This window comes from Hyla sarda, chromosome 13, assembly GCF_029499605.1.
Source record: "Hyla sarda isolate aHylSar1 chromosome 13, aHylSar1.hap1, whole genome shotgun sequence".
Taxonomy (NCBI): Eukaryota; Metazoa; Chordata; class Amphibia; order Anura; family Hylidae; genus Hyla; species Hyla sarda.
This window is the reverse complement of record NC_079201.1, coordinates 23,471,183-23,492,520: the sequence shown is the minus strand read 5'-3', so window position 1 is coordinate 23,492,520 and position 21,338 is coordinate 23,471,183. Positions and strand designations below refer to the sequence as shown.

The 21,338-nt window shown below is 43.9% G+C and overlaps 1 pseudogene; it reads left to right on the top strand.

Annotated features, from left to right (window-relative positions):
• LOC130297581 (uncharacterized) overlaps positions 1 to 21,338 on the top strand; it is a 438,873-nt pseudogene that overhangs the window by 397,165 nt on the left and 20,370 nt on the right.

The following is a 21,338-nucleotide window of genomic DNA, read 5'->3' as shown; positions in this document are numbered from 1 at the left end:
TATGCTCCACAACAATATGCCAACCATGGACATCACTATGGGGGAGATTTATCAAAACCTGTTCAAAGGAAAAGTTGCCCAGTTGCCCATAGCAGCCAATCAAATTGTTTCTTTCATTTTGCAGAGTCCTTGTTAAAAATGAAAGAAGCGAGCTGATTGGTTTCTATTAGCAACTGGGCAAGTTTTCCTCTGTATAGTTTTTGCTATAACATCTCCCCCTATAACATTATTCCAAATGATCCCAATTACTATTTGTCAACTCAACTATATGTCGAGTTGTCTCTTATAACAGTGTGTCATACACAGATAACAGTCAACTACAGATTCCTCATAATTATGTCAGCAGCGATGTCCCATAAATTGTCTGTATCAATTGTAGGTGTCCTCGTACAACAAGTGTGCAACAGGGAAAGATGCTGCAAGGTACACAAACCTGGCATTCTTAGACAAGAAAATACATTCTCTTATATAGTCCCAATGTAAAACAAGAGGCAAACGGCCATGAAGCATCATGTTAAGGACCGAAGGCAGCAAGAGCTCTCGCAAAGGACTGAAAGCATCATATCCGCACACCCAAACCTTCAGAAAATGTAGTTAGAATCTTTCTCTGTGCTACAGCCATTGCTGTTCTCTAATTGTTATCATAATGTTTTTTGGCATGGTGTACCCCTTACAAAACATCCTTCAAATGATGATCAATGTAGATTACATTATTTCTGAAAAAATCAAGTGTTCATAAATTGTTCTCTAATTTTGATCTCCAGTGTATGTCCCTCTGACCTGCAACTCCAGCAATAAAATCCCCTCTAATTGTGGCCTTATACACATACTTTTGGATACTAATGGGTCAGGGTGAGTGCCATTATGTTCCCAATAGCTATCATGGGATTGTTTAAGGGCTGTTGACACCACCATGGACACCAAATACCTGGGGTGGTATGCACCATAACCTAAAGGAAGGTCCAAGGCAGAGGGTAAGATAAAGTGCGGAGTGGTCTGAGATCCCCCTAGTAGTGTACTTAACGCCCCATACCATAGGCAAAAAATCAGAGGAGGCTAAGTCAATACCTGAGAAGGTCTTGTGAACTGGGGAGTAATAGGAGTATCTGGTCTATGTCGGATACTTCCAATGTCATACATCCCGCAGGTTCATATTTGAACACCTGGGGAAAGATGCTGAGAGGCAGGGTTATTACCACTCGTGCGGTCCGTGACCGTATCAGGAACAGCATTGAAGTCTCCTACAAACAGGACAGGGTCAAAGTGAAAAGAGGCAAGTTTAACCATTAATAAATCCAAGAGGGATAGGTTAAAAAGAGTGGGCATATAGAGAAATACCAACAGAAATCGGAAAGATTGAAGCACACAGTGCTCAACAACATGGCTTCTGAAGTGATCACAGGCTACCTGGATGACCTCAGTAGGAAGGGACTTAGAACTAAGGACAGAAACCCCCCCTGGAGAAATTAGAATAAGAGACATGATTCCCCCTGGCAATCCAGAATCCACAGACTCTCACTGTAATGGGCAATCTTTTCAAGAAGATGCAGCACAGGGGTGTGGAAATAAAAAAAAATATATAATACTTGTTTAAGGGACTAAAGCGGAACACAATCTACTTGTCCCTCAAGAAAATCCACTTGTCCTGGTAGATAAAATAATTTCAATCAAAATAGTACGATTCACCCCACTAGACCACCAGGGATGGATATAAGATCCCTTTAGACACTGCTGTCAACTTAGACAGCGGTGATCTAATGGTTTAATAGCGGCCACGGTGATCGCAGCATGCCAGGCTATTAGCGGCGGGAGAGCTGTAGCTAGCTCCCTTTACACCCGAGGCAAGCCCAGAAAAGTCTAGATATAACTTTTTGATAACCTTATAAAAAATGTCTCATATGAAGTGACTAAAAATACATTTACACCGTTCACCGTACTGTTTAATTAACATTATATTTTAATAGCCTGGACATTTTGACATGCAGCGATACCACTTATGTTTATTTTTGTACATTATTTTTATTTAAAGAAAATTGGAAACTTTTATTAGGAAAGGGGCTTATTCACATGTATACGCACTTAAATATTTTGATCACTATTTTTCAGTCTTCATAGGGACTTATATATGGAGTCTTTTGGTTGGAAAACACCGAACGCCGCTGTGTTACTGGGGGTGGGGGGGGGTTCTGCTTCTCCAGTTTATGTGGTGCATTTTATTTACTCTAATTTATGTGTCAGAAAATCCTGGAAGTTGCATTTAATTACTAGATAACTACAATACCCAGCATGCCCTGATACAGCCTATGGTTGTGTGGGTGTTGCAGCATGTTGCACTGTATAGTAGTACAGTTAAGGTTATTGTGTATGCTGGGAGTTGTAGTTTTGGTTTGTGTCTGCTACAGAGCCATAGGCTGTGTCAAGGAATACTGGGAATTGCAGTTAGTAACTACAACACCCAGCATGCCATGATGCAGCCTATGGCTCTGCAGCTGACCCGAACCAAAACTACAACTCCCAGCATGTTACACTTTATAGTTCTACAGTTCAGGTTATGGTGCAACATGCTGGAAGTTGTAGTTTTGGTTCGGGCGTGTTTGCTTGCATCCGTGGGGCTCTTGGTCGGCGGGTGAGTATGAAGGGTGGGATTCTGGGGGTGCAATTTAGTGTGGGTGGCCAGAAGCCACTGAAAATAAAGACACGGGCCCTTGGGCACTGCCCTAATGCCCGACGTGTCAGTCCTACCCTGTACAAAACATTCATGCATACACATATCGCACATACACTGGCCACTGCCCCCATATCATACATACACACACACCCCCGCCACTGCCCTCATATCATACATACACACACACACATCCCGCCACTGCCCCATATCATACATACATACACACACACACACGCCACTGCCCCCCCCACATCATACATTACATACACACATCACAGATACATCATACACACATACACTCACACCATACATATGCACACATCATACATACAACCGCCGTTGCCCCCCCCCACATCATACATTACATACACACATCACAGATACATCATACACACATCATACATACACCCGCCGCTGCCCCCATCATACATTACATACACACATCACACATACATCATACACACATCCACTCACACCATACATATGCACACATCATACTTACACCCGGCGCTGCCCCCCCCCCCCCCCCCACATCATAAATTACGTACATACACACACATACACACATCACACATACATCATACATGTACACACATCACACATACAACATACACACATCACACATACATCATACACACATCATACACATACACACATCACACATACATCATACACATACATCATACACACATCACACATACATCATACACATACACGCATCACACATACATCATGAGCTGGCCATGAGTGGACATCAGAGCTGTAGTCCCGGCACAATAAAGACCCGCCGGCCGGTGTGAGGTTACATGGGTTTGAAAATCTCACCTCACACCGGACGTCCTCTCCCCTCCCCCCGTTCTGTGTTTTCCCCGTGCAAACTTTTAACCTCCCCGTGGTAGATTAGGTCCTGTGGAGACAGAGCAGGGGGAGGAGCTGTGTGCAGGGGAGGAGCTGTGAATGGAGCTGTGTGCGTCCTCTCTCTCCCCCTGCTTCTTGTGTAGTGTAGAGCTGCGTCCTCCAGGAGGGGAGATAAGGGGGCTCTGCGGTCAGCTGGGGGCCACCGCCCCCTACAAACACCCTGAGTGCCAGTGTGAGGTGGAGACTTGCATCCGCTCCTGCGCCTCACACCGACATTAAAGAAAAATAAGGGGGAAGTCGGTCTGTCCCTGCTTGCCCAATGCAGGGCTAAATCTATTTTAAAAAATCACCTGCCCGGCGCCCAGAACTACTTGTCCCGGGCGTCAGGCGATTGAATTTCCACATCCCTGCAGCAACACCACCCCATGAATTGTTGTGAATGCATTTAAGTGTTGCTTGTCCTACAAGTTAACATTTAAGATTTTTTCAGACACTACACAATGCTGCAGGTACCATCTGCCCGTTAATTTCTTTAAAGGTAGCATTCCAGCAACCCCATCACTCACCCAGTGCAAATACTTGTTGCATAGAGACTGGTAATTATGTTGTGCTCCTAGCCAACTATTACATGTGTTCTTTATTTTACTTACAGGATTCCCAAAGTTTTGGGTGGGAAATTGGAACAGGTTTGGAAGAAACAGGTTTGCAAACAGCTAAGTCGTAATATCCAACACTGTTCAAAGGCAAGGGTGAAGCATACCACAAGATTGAGGTGAGTAAGATTCGTATTATATGTGATCAGACTGATCATTTGCTTCAAAGAGGATGCTTCATATGCCCCACAGCTGGCTGCAAGGAAAGCAATTTACATGCCAAGTTTTTCCACTCAACACTTCCAATTGTTTTCTATTATCCCTCCAGTCTAGTAAGGAGAAGACACACCATCTAGCCATTACATTAAAACTACCTGCCTAATATTGTGTAATTTCTCCATATACCTCAAAATAGCTCTGTTCTGTGGAGACTTGGCCTCTGCAAAACCTCTGAAGGTGTCTTGTGGTATCTTGAACCAAGATGGTAAAATCCTGTGAGTTGTGAGGTGCTTACATGAATCAGACTTGTTTTTTCTAGCACACCCCACAGGTGATTAATCGGACTGAGATATGGAATTTGGAGGCCACGTCACAACGTTTATCTCTTTGTCATGTTCCATACTCCTAAACAATTTTTGTAGTGTGGTCATGGCATTATCCTGCTGAATGAGTCCTCTGCTATTACAATGTGTTACATTAGTAAAGTAAGTGGTACATTCACAGTTTGGCTCTTTTTACAGTACGCTATGCAGGGTCCATAAACACACACGTTTTGGGAAAGTCCACGATGTGTACATCCAACGTACACTAAGTGGCATCCATCATACAAAGGTTCCCATAGTGAAAGGACATATACCGTGTCTTTATTTGCTGCTTTTTAAGCTGAATGATATAGTGCAGAGGTCTGCACTATTCTGTCTAGCAGACCCTGACTTATATGCCCCAAATGGAGGCCAAAAGGACACACTTTTGGTCTCCGTTCTGCTTAGGGGAGTCTATGGATCAGATTTTATGTATGCGTCAGTCCAGTCGTGGAGTATACGGATTCTGCTGTACACTGCATAATGAAAGTAGCCTAACATCCACATGAATTTCAAGATGCAAGGTATCCAGCAAAGAATTGTCTAGAGCATCACTGCCTCCACTGGCTTGTCTTCTTTTAATAGTGCATCTGGTGTGATCTCTTACCCAGGTAGGTTACGCACACTCACCCAGCCATCCTCATGATATAAAAACATGATTTATCAAACCAGGCAGACTTTGGTGATCATTGTAGGTACGTGATGGACAGGACATGGGCTACATATAGACGTTCTATTCTGGGGTCAATATTTGTCAAAAGGGTCTGGACTGTGTTAAGTATTAGTTTAGAGAGTCTCTTTGTTTAATGTCCAGTGATCTGAAAGCTGGTGGGATTGTTAATTTACAGAGTCTCTTAATTTTGGAGTGTGATACAAGGGTCTTACTGTATAAAGTGGGGCAAAAAAGTATTTAGTCAGCCACCAATTTTGCAAGTTCTCCCACTTAAAAATATCAGAGAGGCCTGTAATTTTCATCATAGGTAAACCTCAACTATGAGAGACAGAATGAGAAAAAAAAATCCATAAAATCACATTGTCTGATTTTCAAAGAATTTATTTGCAAATTATGGTGGAAAATAAGTATTTGGTCAATAACAAAAGTTCATCTCAATACTTTGTTATATACCCTTTGTTGGCAATAACAGAGGTCAAACGTTTTCTGTAAGTCTTCACAAGGTTTTCACACACTGTTGCTGGTATTTTGGCCCATTCCTTCCTAGAGCAGTGATGTTTTGGGGCTGTCGCTGGACAACATGGACTTTCAACTCCCTTCAAAGGTTTTCTATGGGATTGAGATCTGGAGACTGGCTAGGCCACTCCAGGACTTTAAAATGCTTCTTACGAAGCCACTCCATCGTTGCCCGGGGGGTTTGTTTGGGATCATTGTCATGCTGAAAGACCCAGCCATGTTTAACCCCTTCCCGACCTATGACATACCTGTACGTCATGGGTGGCAAGGTGTTCCCGACCCATGACATACAGGTACGTCATGAACATTTTTGCCGCTACTCGCGGCACCCCGCAGCGCCCGGAAAGATGGTGGCTATCAGTGATAGCCAGCCATCTTACCATGCGACCACGGGGTTTCTTCCCCCAGCGATCGCTGCTATCAGCTGGTCAAATCTGACTAGCTGATAGCAGCGTTTCGCTATGAAAATACTTAGCAGCGCGGTGTGTGAGTCCCGATCACGGGGATCGGGACACACACCACTCTGCTAAGTGTCCCTGACCCGTCCCCCGGCGTCACTTACCCGGCCATGCGGTGTCCCGAGCGGTCCCGGCGCGAGCGACCTCCTCCATGCGGTCCCGGCGGCGCTGCGTCCCGGAGGTGAGTTTCCGGCAGCAGGGCGGCATCTTCATTGGCAGCAGTGAGATCGCCGTAAAGCGATCTCACTGCTGCCTCTGGGAGTTTCAAAACTGCAACTCCCAGCATGCCCAGACAGCCTTTGGCTTTCTGGGCATGCTGGGAGTTGTAGTTTTGCAACATCTGGAGGTCCTCAGTTTGGAGACCACTGTATAATGGTCTCCAATCTGTGCTCTTCCAGATGTTTCAAAACTACAAATCTCAGCATGCTCAGTCTGTCCAGGCATGCTGGGAGTTGTAGTTCTCTAACATCTGGAAGAGCACAGATTGGAGACCATTATACAGTGGTCTCCAAACTGTGGACCTCCAGATGTTGCAAAACTACAACTCCAAGCATGCTGGAAGTTGTAGTTCGGCAACATATGATCCTTCAGATATTGCCGAACTACAACTTCCAGCATGCCTGGGCATGCTGGGAGTTGTGGTTTTGCAACAACTGGAGGCACACGAGTTGGGAAACATTGTCCGTTTCCTACCTCAGTGCCTCCAGCTGTTGCAATTGTTGCAAAACTATAACTCCCAGCATGCACTGACAGACCATGCATGCTGGGAGTTGTAGTTTTGCAACAGCTGGAGGCACACTGGTTTGGAAACACTAAGTTTGGTTGCAAAAAACTTGAAAGTTAATTACTTAACTTAGTGTTTCCAAACCAGTGTTCCTCCAGCTGTTGCAAAACTACAACTCCCAGCATGCACGGACAGCCAAAGGGCATGCTCGGCGTTTGCAACAGCTGGATGTTTGCCCCCTCCCCCTGCGCTGCAGCTCAAACTTCCAGTGGCAAACTTGCTGTGAACCTCTGCCCATGTGACTGTACCCTAAAAACACTACACTACACTAACACTAACCTAAAATAAAAAGTAAAAAACACTACATATACACATATCCCTACACAGCCCCCCTCCCCAAATAAATGAAAAACATCTGGTACGCTACTGTTTCCAAAACGGAGCCTCCAGCTGTTGCAAAATAATAACTCCCAGTATTGCCAGACAGCCATTGACTGTCCAGGCATGCTGGGAGTTTTGCAACAGCTGGAGACACCCTGTTTGGGAATCATTGGCATAGAATACCCCTATGTCCACCCCTATGCAAATCCCTAATTCAGGCCTCAAATGCACATGGCGCTCTCTCACTTTGGAGCCCTGTCGTATTTCAGGGCAACAGTTTTGGGACACATATGGGGTATCGCCATACTCGGGAGTAATTGCCTTACAAATTTTGGGGGGCTTTTTCTTCTTTAACCCCTTATGAAAAGGTGAAGTTGGGGTCTACACCAGCATGTTAGTGTAAAAAAATAAATTTTTTACACTGACATGCTGGTGTTGCCCTATACTTTTCATTTTCACAAGAGGTAAAAGGGAAAAAAGACCCTCTAAATTTGTAATGCAATTTCTCCCGACTACGGAGATACCCCATATGTGGGCACAAAGTGCTCTGGGGGCGCACAACAAGGCCCAGAAGGGAGAGTGCACCATGTACATTTGAGGCGATTTGCACAGGGGTGGCTGATTGTTACAGCAGTTCTAACAAACGCAAAACAATAAATATCCATATGTGACCCCATTTTGGAAACTACACCCCTCACGGAATGTAATAAGGGGTGCAGTGAGCATTTACACCCCACTGGTGTATGACAGATTTTTGGAACAGTGGTCTGTGAAAATGAAAAATAAAATTTTTGATTTGCACAGTCCACTGTTTCAAATATCTGTCAAACGCCAGTGGGGTGTAAATGCTCACTGCACCCCTTATTAAATTCCATGAGGGGTATAGTTTCCAAAATGGGGTCACATGTGGGGGGGTCCACTGTTCTGGCACCATAGGGGCTTCCTAAATGGGACATGCTCCCCAAAAACCCTTTCAGAAAAACTCACTCTCCAAAATCCCATTGTCGCTCCTTCCCTTCTGAGCCCTCTACTGCGCCCGCCGAACACTTTACATACGCATATGAGGTATTTCCTTACTCGAGAGAAATTGGGTTACAAATTTTAGGGTGATTTCTCTCCTTTTACCCCTTGTAAAAATTAAAAAATTGGGTCTACAAGAAAATGCGAGTGTAAAAAATGAAGATTTAGAATTTTCTCCTTCACTTTGCTGCTATTCCTGTGAAACACCTAAAGGGTTAAAACACTTACTGAATGTCATTTTGAATACTTTGGGGGGTGCAGTTTTTATAATGGGGTCATTTATGGGGTATTTCTAAGATGAAAACCCTTCAAATCCACTTCCAACCTGAACTGGGCCCTGAAAAATTACGATTTTGAAAATCTTGAGAAAAATTGGAAAATTGCTGCGGATCTTTGAAGCCCTCTGGTGTCTTTCAAAAGTAAAAACTTGTCAATTTTTTTATGCAAACACAAAGTAGACATATTGTATATGTGAATCAATATGTAATTTATTTGGAATATCCATTTTCCTTTCAAGCAGAGACTTTCAAAGTTAGAAAAATGCTAAATTTTCAAAATTTTCATGAAATTTTTAGATTTTTTACCAAGAAAGGATGCAAATATCAGTGACATTTTACCAATAACATAAAGTAGAATATGCCACGAAAAAACAATCTCGGAATCAGAATGATAAGTAAAAGCATTCCAGAGTTATTAATGTTTAAAGTGACAGTGGTCAGATTTTCAAAAAATGCCCAGGTCATGAAGGTGAAAATGGGCTGGGTCATAAAGGGGTTAATCTTCAATGCCCTTGCTGATGGAAGGAGGTTTTCGCTCAAAATCTCACGATACATGGCCCCATTCATCACGATACATGGCCCCATTCATTCTTTCCTTTACATGGGTCAGTCGTTTTGGTCCCTTAGCAGAAACACAGCCCCAAAGCATGATGTTTCCACCCCCATGCTTCACAGTAGATATGGTTTTCTTTGGATGCAACTCAGCATTCTTTCTCCTCAAAACATGACAAGTTGAGTTTTTACCAAAAAGTTCAACTTTGGTTTTATCTGACCATATGACATTCTCCCACTACTCTTCTGGATCATCCAAATGCTCTCTAGCAAATTTCAGATGGCCCGGACATGTACTGGCTTAAGCAGGGGGACACGTCTGACACTGCATGATTTGAGTCCCTGGCGGCGTAGTGTGTTACTGATGGTAGCCTTTGTTCCTTTGGTCCCAGCTTTCTGCAGGTCATTCACTAGGTCCCACCTGTGTAGTTCTGGGATTTTTTCTCACCATTCTTGTGATCATTTGACACCACGGGGTGAGATCTTGCGTGGAGCCCCAGATTGATGGAGGTTATCAGTGGTGTTGTATGTCTTCCATTATCTAATAATTGCTCCCACAGTTGGTTTCTTCACTCCAAGCTGCTTGCCTATTGCAGATTCAGTATTCCCAGCCTGGTGCAGGTCTGCAATTTTGTTTCTGGCAACCTTCGAAAGCTCTTTGGCCTTGGCCATAGTGGAGTTTGGAGTGTGACTGTTTGAAGTTGTGGACAGGTATCTTTTATACTGATAACAAGTTCAAACAGGTGCCATTAATAAAGGTAACGAGTGAAGGACAGAGGAGACTCTTAACCCCTTAATTAACAATATATTTTAGTTCAGACTTTTACGCATTTGGCGATACCAAATATGTGTATTTAATTATTTTTTAAACGCTTTTTTGGGGGGTAAAATGGGAAAAATGGACGTTTAACTTTTTTATTATGGGAGGGGATTTTTCACATTTTTTACTTTTTTATTTTACATTTTCTTACTTTTCTTTTTTACACTTTAATCGTCCCCATAGGGGACTATTTATAGCAATCATTTGATTGCTAGTACTGTTCAGTGCTATGCATAGAGTATAGCAATGATCAGTGTCCGGTGCTCACGGTCATGGTGGCACGTAAATGTACGCCATGGTGCATTAAGTACCACGGCACCATGACATACATTTACGTCTATTGTCGATAAGGGGTTAAAGAAGAAGTTACAGGTCTGTGAGAGCCAGAAATCTTGCTTGTTTGTTGGTGACCAAATACTTATTTTCCACCATAATTTGCAAATAAATTCTTTAGAAATAAGACAATGTGATTTTATGGATTTTTTTTCTCATTATGTCAATCATAGTTGAGGTATACCTATGATGAAAATTACAGGCCTCTCTCATCTTCTTAAGAGAGAGAACTTGTACAATTGGTGGCTGCCTAAATACTTTTTTTGCCCCACTGTATACAATTTTTGATAGGTTGGGTGGCTCTTTGGGGCCTTTGGGCATTAAAACTATAGCTATCACTAGCAAACAATTGGATGCTGTAGTTGAAAGAGGTATGACCACACTCGAGTAGGAACACAGGAGCAACGGGGACCCATGGAAAATGGTGACAGAAAAAGTACCCAAAAAGACCAGAAACTTGGGACAGAAGCAGAAAACACAAAGACCAGCAGCAAAGGACAGGAACAGAACTATAAAGGACCAGCAACATAGGGCAGGAGCAGGACTGGGAAAGACTGATAGCATGGGACGGGAGCAGTAACAACAGAGACTATCTGCATGAAAAAGGAGCAGCACTCATGAAGACCAATGTCATAGTACTGAAGCAGGACCAACAGAGACCAGCGCCATGGGGCAAGGAACAGAATTTCAGGAGTATGCATATTACAAAGTTTGTTAATGGGTTGGTGAAACTTTCCCAGACTTTTGAAAGGCAGACCTACAGTAACTAACTATGGTCACTCCATGCTATTTCAGCCTGTTTTCCGTTAACAGAAGTAACTAAGATGATTTATATCAAAAGACGACAATTCTGATAAACTATTGCCAGAACGTTAAATAGATTTGTAAATTGCTTCCATTGAAAAATCTTAACCCCTTAAGAACGCAGCCCATTTAGACCTTTAGGACCAGAGCATATTTTGAGAATCTGACCTGTGTCACTTAAGACACATATCATTCTGATTCCGAGAATGTTTTTTCATGACATATTCAACTTTAAGGTAGTAGTAAATTTCTGTCGATACTTGCATCATTTCTGTGTGAAACATTCCAAAATTTCATTAAAACTTTTTCCAAGGATGGCGCTATCCCGAATAAATGGCATAAATGGCTTTCTTAATCAGCAAACCATACTTTATTGTAATAGCCAGTTTATATGTACATCCAAGGTAAGACTCATTTCGCGTAATATCCTACCCTTTATCAATTCCATGATAAACACGTCTTGCTTTGAATGTACATATAAACTATCTTTTACAATAAAGTGCGGTTTGCTTATTAAGAAAGCCGTTTATGCCATTTATTCGGGATAGCTCCATCCTTGGAGTTCTTTTTCCTACTTCTTTCCATGCTTATTACTGGATCTGGTGCCACGGTTTCTGGTCAAGCTCCCACGGTCTGCAATCCCTTGGATACCCCGCATTAAGGGGTGATACGCATAACCTCAATTGATATACCAGATGAGAGTCCATAATCCAGACCCTCACTAACCCTTTCCTACTCACAGGATTACATGATACACTGTCCTCAATTTTTTTTTATATTTCTCTCTTATGTAAGGAAAATAGACATGTCAAATAAATTATGTATTGATTCACATATACAATATGTCACTTGTTATGTCACATGTTACTTTATGTTGGCATCATAAAGTTGACATGTTTTTACTTTTTAAAGACATTAGAGGACTTCAAAGTTTTCAAATTTTTCACGAAAATTTTAGAATCAGAATTTTTCCGTTTTGAAGTGAATTTTAGGGGTTTTATCCCCCATAATGGACCCCATTATGAAAACTGCACCTCTCAAAGTATTAAAAATTATATTCAGAAAGTTTGTTAACCCTTTAGGTGTTTCACAGGAACAGCAGCAAAGTGGAGGAGAAAATTCAAAATCAAAATTTTTTACAATAACTTGTAGCCCCATTTTGTTTTTATTTTTACAAGGGGTAAAAGGAGAAAAAGCCTTCCCAAATTAGTATCCTAATTTCTCTCGAGTAAGGGAATACCTTATATGTGGATGTAAAGTGCTCTATGGGTCAACTAGAAGGGTCAGAAGGGAAGGAGCAACAATGGACTTTTGGATTGCGAATTTTGCTGAAATGTTTCTTTTTTTGTGCGTGGGGGTCGCATTTAGGAAGCCCCCGGGGTGCCAGAACAGCAACAAAAAAAAAACACATGACACACTCTTTGAGAAACTATCGGTTTCGGTTTATCGGTTTGGCCGATATTATCGACCGATATTCACGATTTTTGACGTTATCGGTATCAGCAATTACCTTGCCGATAATGTCCCGCCCCCACCGCACCGCACGCCGCCCCCATTGCCTCCCCTATCCCCAGTTTTATAATTACCTGTTCCCGGGTTCTGGGGCCCGCGCTACTTCTGGCTCCTGCTGCGTCCTGCGTTACGCTATGCGCTGCGCAGCGCAGTGACATCCTCAACGTGACGTCACCTTCAGTGCGCATAGTGACAGCTCAGGACGGGAGCCAGAAGTAACGCGGACCCCGGGAACAGGTAATTTAAAAACCAGGGATAGGGGAGGCAATGGGGCAGCGGGGGTAGGGGGGATGGCTGGGGGGCAGCGGCGGTGGGTGCGGTGCGGGGGTAGGGGGGGTGGCTGGGGGGCAGCGGCGGTGGATGGGAGGACCCCCGGAGAGGCAGGGGGAGAGAAGCGGGTGGCGGCGGTGGTCTCTGATTCAGCCAAAGCCGCTGCAGTTCATCGGCTATCGGCCTGACAGATTATCGGTATCGGCCCTAAAAAAACGATATCGGTCGATCCCTAATGAAAATACCCTATATAATGGACATAAAGTGCTACAGGGTTCGAAAGAGAAGGAGCAAAGTTTGGCTTTTGGATAGAGAATTTTGCGGAAATGATTTTTGTGGGGCATGTCACATTTAGAAAGCCTCCATGGTGCCAGAACAGCAAAATAAACCCCACATGGCACACTATCAAATCTCCAGAGCTGTTGCAAAACTACAGTGACAGACCCAGAGTTGTAGTTTTGCCACAGCTGGAGGCACACTGGTGGGAAAACACTGAGTTAGGTAACAGACTAACTCAGTGCACCTCCAGCTGTTGCAAACCTACAACTCCTAGAATGCACGGTCTGTCAGTGCATGCTGGACGTTGTAGTTTGACACTGGTGGGAAAACACTGAGTTAGCTAACAGACCTAACTCAGTGTTTGCCAACAACTGTGCCTCCAGCTGTTGCAAAACTACAACTCCCAGCATGTACTGACAGCTGAAGGGCATGATGGGAGTTTTAGTTATACAACAGTTGGAGGAACACAACTACAACTCCCAACATGCCCAGACAGCCGTTTGCTGCTCTTCGTGCATGCCGGGAGTTGTAGTTATACAAGATCTGGAGGGCCACAGTTTAGAGACCACCCCACAGTGATTCCCAAACGGTGACCCTCCAGATGTGGCAATACTACAAATACCAGCATGCCCAGTAAGCAAACGGCTGGAAGTTGTAGTTTTGCAAGATCTTGAGGGCCACAGCTTAAAGACCATTGCACAGTGATCTCCAAGCTGTCGCCCTCCAGATCTTTAAAAAAATCTACAAATCCCAGCATGCCCAGACAGCAAACGTCTGTCACCGTTCCTACCCTCTGCCCAGACTACCATGGATGTGCAGAGCAGGGGAACTGAACTTTAACCCTCCCCCCTCTCCCCTGCTGCTGACCGACCATTCATAGGGATAGGAGGAGTGACACCCCTGCCAGACCTCACTCCTATCCTTCAGGGAGATCGGTTCTGTCTCGGACAGCACCGATCAACCGATTTTTCCGAGCCATCAGGTCACCAGAGACCCAACTGGCTGGGAAAAAATCTGATTCGCTATTAAGGGGGCGGTCTCAAGACCCCCCTAGCCTGGATTGCTGCTGATATATATCAGCAGTCATCCCATTTTGATCTCCACCTGGTGCACAGTGTTGACCGGAAATCCAGGACTCAAGGGCATACCTGTACGCCCTTCGTCCTTAAGTGGTTAAGCCTTAAAGGATAAGTCTCATGCCCGATAGTACAGAAAAACTAAATATCTCTATGGGAGAGCCGTTCGTCAATCTTCGGCTCTCCCATAGAGATATATGGAGGGGGCGCTTCGGACGGGGGTCATGACGCGCCGCTCTGTGGGAGAGCCAGGGCTCCGTTTTAAGCCAGTAGTTTTCAGCTTCTTTCCAGTCTGACCACAGTAATCTCTGCTGCCATCTCTTTCCTGTCCAGAGTTGGAGCAAATCCCTATAGCAAACCTCTGGTGATCTGGACAGTTCCTAACACAGGCAGAGGTGTCAGTAGAGAGCACTGTGGTCGCAAAGGAAAGAACTACACAACTTTCTCTTTAGTATACAGCAGCTGATACGTACTGAAAAGCTTAAGATTTATAAGTAATAGTGAATTTCAAATATGTTTAACTTTCTTGCACCAGTTGAGTTGAAAACAGTTTTTTTCCACCAGAGTACTCTTTAAAGGGGTACTCTGGTGAAAATTTTTTTTCATTTAAATCAACTGGTGGCAGAAAGTTAAACATATTTGTAAATTACTTCTATAAAAAAATCTTAATCCTTCCAGTACTTATTAGCTGCTGAATGACATCACGAGCACAGGTCTCTCTGCTGACATCTCTGTCCATTTTAGCAACCATGCATAGCAGATGTATGCTAAGGGCAGCATGGTGGCTCAGTGGTTAGCACTGCTGCCTTGCAGTGCTAGGGACTTGGGTTCAAATCCCACTAAGGACAACAATAAAGTGTTATTATTATTATAATAATGTCAGCAGAGAGAACTGTGCTTGTGATGTCATCAGAGAGCATTCAAAATGAAAAAAATTTCCTCTGTAGTATTCAGCAGCTAATAAATACAGGAAGGATTAAGAATTTTTAATAGAAGTAATTTACAAATATGTTTAGCTTTCTGCCACCAGTTAATTTAATAGAAAAAAGGTTTTCACCTGAGTACCCCTTTAAGGACTCAAGTGAATTTTTTGGGGAAAGCTGTTCATGAATTTTACTGTACTAACAACATGGAAAACTCTGCATGTCAGTTTCAGCACATGTGGATGTGTAGAAAGAAGATCTTGTACTGTAGGATGATACTGTTCTCAGCACAGAAATAATATCTTACAGATTTTTGGATTCTTCATCTTGAAAACTGATACAATATATGGAAAAATCAATGAAAGCACTTCATGGAATTTCCACAAATTAGCTTCATATCCAAGAGATTTCCAGAGGACAAATTATGTTAAATTCAGTAAATGTTACAATAATAAAAATTAAAAACCAGGAAACTAGACATAGTATGGAGCACAGAAAATACACGATTATGGATGTAACTGGGTATAGGTTAAAAGGGAATTTGCAGTCTTACATAAGTAAAATTTAGCAATTGTATAATGAAAGGTACACAACCTTATTACATTCTTTGTATTCCATTCTTTGTAGGTTTCCACTTTTTTTTTTTTTTTTTTTACAAAACACCAATAAAAACGCCCATTCTGCCGCATGGCGTTTTTTTTTTTTTGTGAAAAAACGCTGCGGCCAGGTGTTAGCTGCAAGTCAATAGTAAACTGCAAAATGCCAAATCCACTTGGCGGTTTTCAGTTTGTCGTTTTTTTTTATCCTTTTGGCGTTTTTGGGCTCCTTGGCAGTTTTTAAAAAATGACCTCTTGTCGAGACTTAGGCGTTTTTCCGGGAAAATCTTGGCGTTTTTCTCCCATAGGAGTCTATGAGAGTGAAAAAACGCCAAGAAAAACGCCATGTGGGTTTTAACTTTGGCGTTTTTTCAGGCGGTTTTTATTCTTTTTTGGACTTTAGTGATTCCAAAAAGTGATGGAGATACATTTTTTATAAAAATTTCGTAGGGTATCATTAAATTAAAAAAAAAAAATATATAGTAGTGATGGAAAAAATTGTATATAACGAAATTTATCTTTTTTAGAATGAAATTGTAATTCATTTTTAAACAGGGATCAATTTATGTGGGCGGGTGGGGACCTAAAAATGTAGCCGATAATAATAAAAATGTAGTGTGTGTGTGTGTTTTGAACTTTAAAAAAAAAAATTTTTTAGGTAGTACTACTACTTACAGCATGATGGGAGTAGTTGTACCTATACTAATTGACAGATTGCCCCTTAGTGATCGTCCTGTATAATGTATAGATGCTGCCAGACGCTCTTCTATGGTCCCCTGCACTGCTGTATATATATATATATATATATATATATATATATATATATATATTGTGGCAGTGTGGCAAGGAAAGGGTGCATTTCCTTGGCTCACCCTGCAGAAGCTCTCACCTGCTTCTTAAGTAATGAGGCAGGAGGGAAGGTAGGTGTGTGTGTATATGAGATGGAGACTCAGTCTAATGTGGGCTCTTCCTAGGAGACGGCAAGTGGGCTGTAGGGAAGAGACAGAGCCTGCTGAGGAGTACACAGCCCGAGCTATGAGTGGCTCAAACAGTGACATGAATTGTGAGTAGAAGGTTGCAGGGGACATATGTTTAACCGGCTGAGGGAAGCTCAGCGGTTGTTAGTCAGGACAAGCTGATCTGTTTAGTCAGTGACCAGACTGTCTAGGATTTAGTTTTGTTCCTGCTTTTTGTCTATTTCTTTCCCTGCAACCTGTCTAATAAAACTGGCAAGGTGCAAGATTTGCATTATAAACGTTTGTTTGCTGGTTTATTGTGGCGTAGTCCAGGACGATCCCAGAGCTAATCCCCAAGAGGGGTCGTTACATTTTGGTGGAGGATGCGGGCACGCCGTTGCTAAGGGCAACCAACAAGCGGGTTGGAGAGGAGCTGTTGCTAGGAGCAACCCCCTGCAAGATTGCAAGTCTGAGGAGCCCAGCAGAGGAGTTCAAGCACAGTTTGGTGTCTGTGGAAGAGCGTTGCTAGGGGCAACGTATCAAAATTTTTTTTTTCAAGAAATGGGACAACCTCGAAAGGCCGTTGTTGGGAGCAACAGACGTGGGCCACAACCGGTGGTCACCAGGATGAAGCCGAGGTCCCGTGAGTTGTTGGTGGGCGGAATCCCACTGTGGGTGGACTTGGATTGTTGCCAGACTGTATCTCGGATTATGCCAGAAATAATTCCATTTGTGAAGTCCCGCCCGGAGCCCGGTAAGACTGTTCAAATTACCTTTGATACATGTTTTCGGACAGTAAGCCATATGATGGAGGTATGTGCGGAACTTACAGTGGAAATTGTACAGGGCAGAGACTTTCCGTATTTCTGGCAGCTGTGGGATGCCGAGAGTGCACCTGAGAGTTCGCACACAAAGGTTCCGGAAGTAGTGAGGACTGGGGTGTCTCTACTGGACTGTGTGAATGGTGCTGTATATTGTGAACCCATGCAGGCTGATAATATTTTTCTTGAAACCATTATGTTAATGTGTTCTGATGTAAAGAGTACTGTTGCCACCTCTCGCAGGACAAAAGAAAACCTGTGTGAGCTGGAAATAGAAGGTAAAAAGATGATGGTTTTGTTAGATCCAAAATGTGTAATAAGTCTGGTAAAGACCAGCTGCAGAAAGCTGCACCCTGCTGTAGTGTCTATACAAGCCGGTATTTGGGGTTATAAAACAGTTAATGTGTGTATTCTACTCCCTATGGTACCATAATTCATAAGGTTGCAATAGAGCCTACCTTAGAGTATGAAGTAGTGCTGGGGAAGGATTTTCCATTTTTTCAGCAGTTGTGGGGAGATAGTCAGGTGACTAGAGCAGGAACACCTGATAGGCTCACAACACTTGATTTACACCACATAGCAGGGGACAGTAACTCCGCAGATGCTGAGGATGGGGGAGTGTCAGCAGACCCTAGGTATATGTCAGGTGGGAGTGTGCCAGACCACTAGGGGAGCTGAAGAACAGTCCACAAGTCAAGTTAAAGAGGTGACTGGAATAGAAGCTACGGAGATGGCTGTGGAAAAACCAAAACTCCGGAAAAGAGTACCGGTGGAGTTGGGGGCTGCGCTTACGGTCACAGACAGAGTCCTAAGTGAAGGAGATGTGGCGTCTGGACCAGAGAGTGGTTGTAACCAGGAAGGTCGAACCACTGGACCAAATATTGTTGCAGACCCAGGAGCCCTAGTCGTTTTTGCCAGGCCGTGGAGAGACTGTGACAAGACAAAAGAAAAGTCTGCCAAGGAACCGAGACACAGTTCAGAGGAACTGTTCGGGAATCACCCTGACTTGCTGGTGCAAAGAGCCATTGAAGTTGTTGCTAGGGGCAACGAACTTACCGCTAAGGCATTGCCGGTCCAACGGGAGTGTTTAGCAAGAATCTCCAGAGTTACCAACGTGGTGGGAGACGCAGAGTGCCAGGTGTCGGTGGCACCTGTTGTTGATGATAATAAGGCACAAGTGGCCGAAACCCCGGAAAAGGGAGAGACTTCATCTAGAGATGGAGAAGAGCTGGGTCGAGTGTCTGACAGAGGACCAGAGGATGTCTCAAGGTCTAACAGCGAGAGTGAGGAGACCGCTGTCAGTAAAAGGTCTCAGAAGAGACGAGCTGGCCTTGGGAAAAAACTGGAGCAGATCCAGAATCTGGAAGGAACCCTGCAGATGGTTTCTGTGAAGTTGATGGAGAAAGAAAAAGAGGTACATCACTTGACAGAGGAGAGGGACAAATCGCTTGCTGACTTTAAGAAAGAGCAAGAAGCGAGACTTCAGCTGGAGAAAGTCATGGAGCACCACAGAAGTGAGTTTGTGGCTCTGCAGGATGAACTGTCCCGCTCCCAGAGTCTTGTGACCAGCAAAGAGAGTGAAGTGGAGAGTCTGGCCAAGCGGATGTCATTCCAGGAAGAAGAAGTGAGTCTTCTACATGGTGCATATCAGGCTCTGCGGAGTGATCACACGGCTAGGCTGGTAGCCATGAAAAAAATTGAAACAGAGAAGAAAGAAATGAAGATGGAAGTTGATGCTCTTGCCAGCAATCTGGAGAGTGTCTCTAAAGCTAAGAAACAACTTGAGGAGGAAGTCAAGGTGAAGAATGCCTTTGCACATGCTCTTCAATCTGCTCGTCATGACACTGACTTGCTCTGTAAGCAGTATGAGGAGGCCCTGGAACAAGTTAAGACTCTGCATCATGAAAACAAGAATTTGCAACAGGAGATCTCCGATCTATCTGAACAGATTGGTGAGAGTGGAAAATCTATCGATGAGTTAGAGAAGACCAGGAAACAGTTGCTGGACAGTGAGAAGATGATCTCCGCAAAGCTCAAGAGTGAGCAGCTGAAATATATAAAGCTGGAAGATGACATGAAGATCTTAAAAGAGAGCCTGGAAGCGCAGAATGAAACGTGCAGAAGGTCCCACATAGCTGCCTTGGTTTTGCTGGGAGCGCAACTCTACGAGCATGTGGCTGTGCTGGTGGACAATGAACAGTTGAGGAAACAATTGCTGTCTTCGGAAGATACTGTCAGGGACTTGACAGAGTTACTTGACAGTGAGAGGATGAAGTCCGCTAAGCTCCAGTGTAAGCAGCAAAAATGTGAGAAAAAGGAAGAGGACCAGGAAGTCCTAAAAGAGAGCAGAGACCAAGCTATGGTGGAATTGGCTCAAGAAAGGCTTCTGGGGCAGAAGTTACGGGATACAGGGATGCTTTCTCTGAAGCCCGGTAAAAAGTCCTCTAATGCGAAGATTGAGGTGAAGCCCTGTAAGAAGTCCCCTGAAGCTAGGACTGAGCTTAAACCTGGTGTGAAATCCTCTGAAGTGGAGACTAAGGAGAAGTCAGATGGGAAATCCTCTGAACCTGAGCAGACCAAAAATTCTGAAGGTAATGCTGATGCAGAAAAATCCTCTGAAGCAGAAGCTAAACCAGAGTCAACCTCAAAAGCTGTGAGTAAAGAAAATGGCACAACTGAAGCTACAGGTGAAGAGAAGAGTAAGCCTGAAGAAGCTGTAGAGAAGAGCCAAACAGTAGTAGAAGCTGATTCTACTCAAGAATCTGAAGGAGCCAAAGACTCTGAAGCCAAACCTGAGGAAGCTGGTGCCCCTGAAGAGAAAGCTGGAAGGGATGAGGTGAAACCATGTGAGAAATCCACTGAAGTAAAAACTCTGGTGAAACCAGGTGGGAAGTCCTCTAAAGTTGAAACTGAGATGGACCTGTGTCGGAGGTCCTCTGAAGCTAGAGAGAACAAGACAGTGGTTGGTGAAGCCACTGAGGCCGAAAGATTCTCTGAATCAGAGGCAGAGGTCCGGCAAGCCAGAAGAAGACAAAGGTTAGAAGCATCGGTCCTCTCGGTCCTTAATTTCAAGAACCCTGCCCACACCAGGGTGAAGAACCTGGTACTGGAGAGGTGTGACCGAGAGACTTGCAATTGGTGGCTGGTAAAAGTCCGGAAGAAAAAAGTCAAGGACTTCAGAGACTGTGGGACAAAAGTTGTCCAAGAGAAAGGAAAGGCAGATGGTTTCTGCCTTTCAAATACATGTGCTCCTTCCCGGTGGTCTGAGCAAAGGGGGGGGGATATGTGGCAGTGTGGCAAGGAAAGGGTGCATTTCCTTGGCTTACCCTGCAGAAGCTCTCACCTGCTTCTTAAGTAATGAGGCAGGAGGGAAGGGAGGTGTTTGTGTATATGAGATGGAGACTCAGTCTAATGTGGGCTCTTCCTAGGAGACGGCAAGTGGGCTGTAGGGAAGAGACAGAGCCTGCTGAGGAGTACACAGCCCGAGCTATGAGTGGCTCAAAGAGTGACATGAATTGTGAGTAGAAGGTTGCAGGGGACATATGTTTAACCGGCTGAGGGAAGCTCAGCGGTTGTTAGTCAGGACAAGCTGATCTGTTTAGTCAGTGACCAGACGGTCTAGGATTTGGTTTTGTTCCTGCTTTTT